The following is a 6,000-nucleotide window of genomic DNA, read 5'->3' on the forward strand; positions in this document are numbered from 1 at the left end:
ACTGTTCATCTAAAGCATTCATGTTGGCATTCAACAAAATAGTTTTTTTCTTCTTTAAATTTATTTGCAATATGAAACAACGTTTACCTGCATAATCATCACTGGTTATTAGTTATGTGACAAAAACTGTATCTGGCAGCCAGCTAAACTGGTGAGAGTGAATGAAAAAAGCCAAATTCACTTGCTGTTAAAAATAATGCATTGGTTTCATGTAGGCCTTCAAAGATAAAAACCACCTGAATTTGAAAAGCGTCAGCAAATGCTTTTTATGTTTTTATTATCTTTGAAAGAAAAAACTTGTTTGATCTTTACAATATATATTTTTGACAGTACCGAAGAATGCTGGTTGACGTTTAGTTTTTATTCCCAGTATAAAAACATAATCACATTCTAATTGTCATTTGTCGTGACAGTGGTTTGATAAAAAGGGTTTTTCATTTCATAGAAAGATCATTCCAATGACACAGATAAAATGAGCTGACAATAGCATAACGCTATAGGGTCACACGGTCGGGAAAAGTAGACTAACCCTTACCGTACACTTATGAAATATTGTGTGATAGCAATATACCAATAATGAACTGCACTATTTCCACGTTTGTAATCTTCTAGTGAAGGTATTATATAAACTGTTCTTGTTTATTATTAGAGAACGGAAGAAGTTTTAAAAGAAAATTCAGAAAACTGTTATATGCCGTGGCATTGCCACTACCTATGTTTAAAATTTTACTTTAATGCATTATGATATTAGAATTATACTGAAAGAAAAAAATGTAAGATTAATAAAGAAATTTAAAACCAAAGGCACAAAGCTGAGGCGCTGCCACTATCCCTATGTTAATAAGACCTTAGGGCTGGTTATTCAGGTTATTAGTTTTGCCTTTATATAAATGTTAAGCTAAAAATTCAAACAATGAGAAATTTGGGTGTAGGGGATTGTCCGAGGAGAGAAGATCCTAGAATACGCCGAGACACGAGTCTAATGATCCACCGCTTGAAGTTGTCTCTTCCACCCAAGACTGCGGTCGAAGGCGGTCAACGGTGAAAGTGAAATAACAGGTTATCCGTTCAATTCTTATAGCCGGAATAAAACAAGAAATAACAACCTCTGACGCGGTTCAGTATAATTTTAGTAATTGCGAAGAAAGTTTCGCAAGTCTATTGCTATAATTCTCGTGTGTGTGTGTGTGCGTGTGTGTGTGTGTGTGTGCGTATGCTAACATGTTTGTGGTAAATTTTTGTACGACCACACAGGCAACAATTTGAGAGGTTTTGATTTCAATTTTTTGTAAATAGAAGATATACCAAGAATGAACTGATTTGATTTTCATAAGGATCTTTCATACGGTTTGTTTGTAAACAAAATTCTGAATTTGATATAATATTTATCTATGCACAGGGGCTAAGGGTGTGGCTCAGAGACGGGTAAATAATATCAGCAAATAAACAAGTTGCCACACTTGTTATTTATCAAGACCACCTTTGACTGGCTCAAATTTCCTATGAATTGTAAGGGTGTATTCCCAGAGATTTAGATCGATCCAGAGATTAAAATTTAGATCGACCTAACTCCCTGGGGGTTCACGCTAAATTGCAGTCAGCCGAGCGGGCACCATAGTTAATTACCCCCTTACAGCTGTTAGTAGGCGGGACAGACGCTTAAGCCGGCCAAGCTGACAGTATTCTAGCGAGACTCCCCACAGGGATAGATCGATCTAAAAATCTATGGAAATGGGGTGTAAGTGTGCTATATCTGTGCTGATAATAGCTTGTCCTGTCTGGCCCCTAGTCTTTTAATGTGTAGTTCAATGTTCTAATTAATCAAAGTCACTCAGAGTCAGGTTTCCTGGTTTAACTTAATGCCTACCTGGTAAGCGCACACTTTGTCACCTAGAACTATGGAATTTCTTCTTTCAGAACATTAAGATTGACAATGTTAACTTGAATTATCTTTTAACCACCAGATTTTTATTAATCTGTGTTTCAAACATCAAGTTTGCAATTTGGCAAGTTTCTTTGCTCTCTGAGTTTTTTTTATCTATTCATTATTTTTTAACTAGAATTATGAACAAACGACAATTAAAATAAATTTGGGGCCTCTCCACCTTGAACTAAAGTAACGACCTGTGCTAATTATACAAAACCAAAACCTGTGTAAAATTTGTGGGCCCCCGTACGCAGTCCTTACTGAGTACGTAATTTTCCCAGTGCTCAAATTAATGTGTATCCTACAACTCACAATACTGTGCTCTCCACGAGGTGATGAATTCAACTAATTAGAATTCTCGTTTCGGGGTTTTCCGCGGGTTTTTTAAGTACTCATTTCGCCGTGTGTGCAAGCTCTCGCGCTACTTGGGCAGTAAGCAATTATGAACCAGGGTTTGTGCTTGTGTGTGTGGCTTGTGTGTGTGTGTGTGTGTTGTGTGTGTGACAGCTGTAAGTGTGTGTGTGTGTGTGTGCGCGCGCGTGCTTGTGTGTGTTTGTGTGCCTGGTGAGCTGATAAGCTGATAAGCTACCACTAGCACGCAACAGAAAGGGAAGGGTTTACATTGGATAACACAAGTTTTATCTACCGCTATCAATTTAATAAATATCTCATGAATAAACACTAATTAGCAAAACAAAGCCAATCGTGTGTTAAATAAGAACAATATGACAACAACATGACATATTTAAAGACATAACGGGTGAACTGTTGATGCAAAGAAATCAATGCATAAAAACGAAACTTGAGTGGATTTTTGACTCTTCTTTTTCATTCGCAAAAAAATTATCATCATCATTATTATTATTATTATTATTATTATTATTATTTTGAGTCTAAAATCCAAATTATTTCAGTACACTATATAATGCAACTTGGATGAATAATAAAAAAGACTACAGATGTTTTTAAAAATTAATTAAAACAAACGTGCAACGTCCGTAGTCAATGTAATCTAGGCATAAAGGCACTGTCGCGCCTGGCCATACGTATGTTATGGCTCTACTCTGGTCCTCGGACATCCTCAATGTAGAAGCGTTGGTGTCCGTTCTCAAACATGTGCTCTGGGGAGATAAAATGCTTTTAACATGTTCAAAACAATGTCATGTGCTGCTTATATATTCGTTTGAACACGCTGGAACCGAGTGTTGGGAGATCGAATATAGCAATATTAACGGTTTAGAGTACAGAAAATATTTGTTAAGTAAAGAAGGGGGTGAAATGGATCTTAATGCAAGTTGCTGTAAGCCCCCGTAGAGGCGTTCAAAAATTGTGCTACCGTCGGTATTTCACGACGTCAGCACGGGGTATTGGGTATAGTTTTCAACTAGCAATAACCACGCCTCGGATAAACCTCATTGGCTATGGTACCGCCACTGCGCAAAGCTGACGGACATGGGCTTCTTCTACGTATTTATAGAAACGCGAGCTACATTTCACAATGGTGTTTCATGACTACAACGTAAGAGAGGCAACGCGTATAATTTCACATTGTATTCAAACAGAATAATGGTAACAAATATCAGACAGAAAACTATTTATTTTTAAAATTGATTTCTGGCAAAAATGCTCTTTTAAAACAAAAATTAGAAAATTCACGACAGACGTCCTGTTCTTCATGAAGTGTTGGTTCGCTGCAGTCTGACTAGTTCTTCTCCTGAGCCTGGAGCCTGCCATCATTGGGACAATTAGAACTGGCAGACGCACAGAACTCTCTTTACGTCTAATTGGTCTTATGGCTTATTCAGATCAACAAAGGATATCAAACCAATCAAAAGATCTTACTTTAATTCATAGCCCTCGATTCGTATCAGATGTGTACAGTATATCCAACTGCGAGTTCTAATAACTCACTGCCAAAAGTAACAGAGCAGCCGTAGAATTTTATACATAAAGAGACTAAATAAATGTGACCAAAATGTTTTCAAAAGCATTCGTATATCGATATCTGTAATCGTGACGGGTGTATGTGTAGTTAGGATCTTCAGAAATTGTCGGTCTTGTGCTACAGTGAAAAAACTGTCTTAAAAATAATGAGGAAATGTATGATTTATTCTTTCTATATTCTTAATAGAGCGGAGAAACTAGCCGTATAATCTCGCATACAGAGATTCTGCCAAGTCGCCAGCTTTTGAATATAATAATAATAATAATAATAATAATAACAGGCCCGTAGCCAGCAATTTCAGAGGGGGGGGTTCGTTTTCTGAAAAAGTGGACCTTTTACCATAAAATCCTCAAGTACATAGGTCAAATTTTACCCAGAATGGACCTTTTCCCACCAAAAAGGGTGGTTCTTTCGAACCCCCCGAACCCCCCCCCCCCTCCCGGCTACGGCCTGTAATAATAACAATAAACAGCACTCCTGCCCTGATTACTGCTGACAGCAGTGCCATGTGGTGTATGTGAGTCCTTATGCTTAATGCGTATGTGAACTATGACAGCTGTGTTATAGAGTGTCTTAACTTTATTGTCCTATGGGCGAGCATTTGCAGAGGATAGAAGAAATTGGAAAAGATAGCTAAGAAGAAAAAAACGTGCAGTGATTGTGAAGTTTCTAAACGTATTTTTTATTATTTGTTTTTCCATTTTTTCATTAAAAGAAGCTGATAAATTAAAAACAAGAGTTCTTTTTTCATTATATTTACTTATTCAAGTTTTTTTTCGTTTTATTGAACATATTAGAAGATCAACCTGAAATGATTAAATTATGCAACATTGGTCAAAAAGGAGGAAGAGGAGAGCGCGCGCTGATCACCCCCAGTTTCATGTGCTTTTATTTATAAACGATCACATCACAGGAGTTAATTGTTATGAATGGCGATTTTCATTTCAGACACAAGAACTACATGTAACATGATTAAATTAATCAACAATTACTAATGGTACAGAAAATACAAACTAGCAGTGAAGATATCCATATTTAACACCATTTGTTCACATTTATTACATGCACCCCCTCAAACCCGATGTTTCTCTGTGGTTTTCATAGAGGTAAAGAAATGTCCATTTTAAAAATTGAAAAGTCATCACCGATATCACCAAATTAACACATATTTAGCATTAAGGTGTGCTCGTTAAAGGTCACGTGTGTGTTTATCGCGTAAACAGCTTTAATTACCGCGTAATTAGCTCCTGTAGGCCCTGCGGTGGCCCACAAGTGCACTCCAAATTCCAAACGACACTCTCAATTCTAAACCTCACACCGAATACTTAAACTTCACTCTCAATTCTTAAACCCCACTCCGAATTCGTAAACCCCACTCCGAATTCGCAAACCTCACTCCGAATTCGTAAACCCCACTCCGAATTGAAAAAGCTCACTCCGAATTCGTAAACCTCACTCCGAATTCATATTTTAACCCCGTTCACTGCCGTATAAAGTCGGAAGTAATATTCTAAGATGGGCTAGGGGATTTTGCCAATAGAGGGCTTCGTGTGAAAACTAGTTATTTTTCATACTACTTGGTGCGCTGTATTCCCATTCACAAAATGATGACGTAGACGTATGACCCTTTTAAGCTCAAGGAAATAGAAGAAATGAAGAAAATAGGGATAAACATGCACGTACTTAACAGCAAGTCACAATTAAAATATATTATGTTTACGTGTTTTCTTGTGTGTGTCGTTTTAAGGAATTATACATGTATTATGAATATGAGAACAGAATTACGAGTTGAAACAGGGTTGGAAGGAATAGATTTATGCACTACATGTATGTAAATAAACGTGCGTTATTCATTATTTACAACTTCAAGCATTTTCACATGATTATTTTGAAATGAATGTTTAATACAGATAACATGTTTCAGGGTGTCGACATTGGCTTATATTATTTATAAATGGGCAAAACAATCCGTGTTATCATATACTGTAGGCCTACACATGTACCTGTTATATAACCGAGTATACTTGATAATAGTAATTAGTAGCCCCTCACTCTTTTGCAGCTGAAATATTCATCTAAGATCATAGATAATCTAATAATTGAAATTAATTAGATTAATTACACTTTA

The 6,000-nt window shown here is 36.6% G+C and overlaps 1 non-coding gene across 1 annotated transcript; it reads right to left on the reverse strand.

Moving 5' to 3' along the window:
* Window positions 1-3,232: 3,232 nt before the first annotated feature.
* On the reverse strand, window positions 3,233-3,372 carry LOC112041591 (U4 spliceosomal RNA). The gene has a single exon (XR_002886297.2). It is a non-coding gene; the product is annotated as a U4 spliceosomal RNA (small nuclear RNA).
* Window positions 3,373-6,000: the final 2,628 nt, after the last annotated feature.

The sequence above is a fragment of the Lingula anatina genome, chromosome 8, assembly GCF_051362555.1.
Source record: "Lingula anatina isolate TDL-2025a chromosome 8, LinAna3.0, whole genome shotgun sequence".
NCBI classification, from domain to species: Eukaryota; Metazoa; Brachiopoda; class Lingulata; order Lingulida; family Lingulidae; genus Lingula; species Lingula anatina.